This window comes from Zingiber officinale, chromosome 9A, assembly GCF_018446385.1.
Source record: "Zingiber officinale cultivar Zhangliang chromosome 9A, Zo_v1.1, whole genome shotgun sequence".
In the NCBI taxonomy this organism is placed as follows: domain Eukaryota; kingdom Viridiplantae; phylum Streptophyta; class Magnoliopsida; order Zingiberales; family Zingiberaceae; genus Zingiber; species Zingiber officinale.
In genome coordinates, this window is record NC_056002.1 from 21453237 (window position 1) to 21456853 (window position 3617).

General features: G+C 42.4%; 1 non-coding gene across 1 annotated transcript; it reads right to left on the reverse strand.

Annotated features, from left to right (window-relative positions):
- Positions 1 to 3084: 3084 nt before the first annotated feature.
- On the reverse strand, positions 3085 to 3190 carry LOC122022098. Its single transcript, XR_006122838.1, has one exon. It is a non-coding gene; the product is annotated as a small nucleolar RNA R71 (small nucleolar RNA).
- Between the last annotated feature and the right edge of the window lie 427 nt (positions 3191 to 3617).

A 3617-nucleotide genomic window follows, 5' to 3' on the forward strand; every position in this document is an offset into this window, starting at 1 on the left:
GTCCCACTCGTTCTTTTTGTACGCCCTCACCCAGCGCCTTGACATAGACATAGCCCTCCATATGTTTCATAACATTATCCTTGCATCTAGCACAGTTACTTCTGGAGTGGTTCATATGCCTTATTGTCATATCCTGATCCAGATATTCTCTAGCTCTAGGATAGACATCACTAGAGGGGTACTCATCCCGCTTACCATTTATGATGAGGTCGGTCAGCGTAGCCTTAGATTAGCAGGGGCAGAGGTCACTGCCGAGGGGATTCTGGCCTGGAAGGGCCGACCACCACCAGTTGCTGCCCCTGGTGCTCCAGAGGCTGAGGACGCACCAGATGTAGATGAGGAGTGGCCCAATTTCCTGGCAGAGGACTTTTTCACAGATTCTTCCACCTCTGCCGAACCCTCCACTTCAGCCGGGCCTTCATCTTCAGCACCACTCTCTGTCAAGGACAGACTTACACGCCTCGAGGTCCAGACCACTCAGACGCGACGGGCTGTGCTAGATAGCCATCGCTTTCTTCGATCTATGCGATCCGAGATGGTTGCTGGTTTCGCATCTCTCCGAGGCGAGCTTCGGCGTCAGGGACAGCCTCAGCCACCACCCGAGCAGCCTCTAGCCGATCCTCCAGCTGACTGATGTACGTAGATTATATACTCTTTTATGCATGTTTTTACGCACATTTACATACTTTGAGCATGCTTGATCTATGCATTTTTATACTTCCAGCTTTCCTTTTAGCATATTTACTCTTTTGGTTCGGAGATCTGCTTTTTGTGCATTTTCTGTACACAGGAGTCGAAATTGGTGAAGATTATGCGTCCTCGGGCAAGCTTGGAGGTAATTGAAGGGAGAGAGCATCAGGCCGTGTACCACACATGGCCATGTAGTCTTAACAGGAAGGGAAGAGGACATGGCCGTGTGAATCTCACACGGCCGTGTCTTGATTTGAAGAAATCAGAGCAGATGCCTTACATGGCCGTGTGCATCTACACGGCCATGTGAGGTTTCCAGAGGCCAAGCAGGTGGTGGCCGTGTGAATCTACACGGCCGTGTGAGGTTTCTAGAGGCCAACCAGGTGGTGACCGTGTGCATCACACTGCCGTGCGAAGTTTCCAGAGACCAAGCAGGTGGTGGCCGTGTGCACCACATTGCCGTGTAGCACTTCCAGAGAACAGTAGGGTCCTGGCCGTGTGGAGTCACACGGCCATGCAGCTTTGGTAGAGAGGGAACTGGACATGGCCGTGTGAATCTCACACGGCCGTGTCGTGGGGTCATGTGGCGCCCGCTTTCCTCCTCTATTTAAACCTTCCTTCATGAATTGAAAGGGGATCTCTCTCCCTTTGGGAGAAGGCAAGATTTGGTAGTTTCCTCCCATTCTTGGGAGGATTTCTGGGTGATTCTAAGGGAGTTCTTGACGATTTCGACTCGGGATCGAGGATTGGATCCGAAGACGAGGCTTTCTTCATAGATAAGTTTTCTCTTTCCCCCTTTTTCTTGGTTTCTTGGATTGGGGATTTAAGAAATGCTTGTAATCTTTATTTCTTCGGGTTTTCTTCCTCGATTCATGGAGTAGATCTTGTATTCTAGGATTAAGGGAGTATTTGTATGATGGATTGATGTAATTTCTTATGGATTTGCCATTTTCTTATTTCAATGACATTGTCCTGCTTGTACCAATTAGATCTTGAATGATTAATGGTGATTTGTGCTTAATTCTCATTCTTGATTGATTGTTTGGATTTCTTGTGGACTTGGTAGCTATAAACTCTCACTCGATCATCCGAGGGATCCACGTGACAGGTGCAAGCCCTTGTATGGACGTTTGAGAGATAATCTTGAAGAGGAAATAGGAATATTCAAGAGAGTAGGATGGATTTTATGATTAGTTCCTTGTATCTTGATAGATTAATAAGTTGTGGGCTTCTATGTTGATATCCGAGGAAGGCATAGTAATAGGTGCGCTTCTGTGTAAGGACAACGTAGGTTCACATCTAATTGATCATATTTAGATACATTTCTCAGTCCTTAGCCAGTTATCTATTGCAAGAGAGAACCGGCAACTTTCTACAAGTGTTTGACAATTGAGGGAAAATAATTGGTGAACCATTTATACTCAAGAAATCTTACAAAGAAACCGAAACTCCTAGAATCTCCCTTTATCATAACCCAAAACACTAAACTCTTGTTTGTTGATCTTTAATATTAGATTTGTATACCCTTACTTTGCATTTGAAACGATTGGATAGTTGTTTAGCTAATTCGCATTGAGTCATTTCTAGTGCTTATTCCAGTCCCTGTGGATACGATAATCTTTTATATTACTTGCGACATTTCCGTACACTTGCGGAGCGTAACAAGTTTTTTGCGCCATTGCCGGGGACTGCGCTATAACATTAGGAATTATCAATTGAGTTAGACTAAACATAACATTTGTTTTTCTTTCATATTGCATAGTTGTAACTAATCATTAGATTTCTGTTTTTACTTTCTTGTATAACTTTTACTTCTCGTTAATTCTTTTTACAAATTCAATTCTGCATTTTTGATTCTTTATTTTTCTTTTTCTGTTGAATTGTCATTTACCATCTTGTTCTTGTGTATGCGAAGATCTAACTTTGCAGGGGAATTCTTTCTTTTTGACCCTGAGATTGACAGAACTTTCCATAAAAGAAGAATTCTGCAAAGGCAAATTGAAGAACAGGAACATTTGAACATGGCGAATAGACCACTCAAAGATTATGCAACACCTTATGCAAGAGGTTTTCGATCTAGTATTTCAAGACCTTCAGTGGAAGCTAATAACTTTGAGATCAAACCCGCAATTATATCTATGGTGCAGCAGAACCAATTTGGTGGAGGACCTCATGAAGACCCCAATCAACACTTAGAGGTCTTTTATGAAATATGTGGTACCATGAAAATGAATGGAGTTCCTTCATATGCAGTTAGATTATTATTATTTAGGTTTTCTCTAAGAGATAGGGCAAAGCAATGGCTAAATTCTTTAGCCCCTAATAGCATCACCACTTGGGAGCAGTGTGAGCAACAATTTCTTGATAAATTCTATCCACCAAGCAAAACAGCTCATATGAGGAATTTAATTGCAAGCTTCAAGCAGACTGACTCAGAATCTCTTTTTGAAGCATGGGATAGATATAATAGTATGCTCAGACAATGCCCACATCATGGGTTGGAAAGATGGTTAGTGTTGCACACTTTTTATAATGGTATCAACTATCATACCAAAGTGTCCCTTGATTCAGCTGCTGGAGGGGCACTTATGAACAAAAGTTTAGATGAAGCTGAAGAAATTATTGACAGTGTAGCACAAAATCATCATCAATGGGAAAATGAAAGAAGTGGTGGCTATTCTTCTGTAAACCCAACAATTAAAGCATCAGGGAAGTTTGATGTAGATGTAGTCACTCTTTTGTCTGTAAAATTGGACGCTCTTACAAAGAAATTTGAGAATATGGGGACTAGTGCTAATATGGTCAATGCTATTAGTACATCTTGTGAAGTATGTGGGAGTTCAGAGCACTCAAATGACTCATGTCCATTGGGAGCTATCACTGCACAAATCAATCAACTGGAACAATGTGATGCAATCATGAGTTAC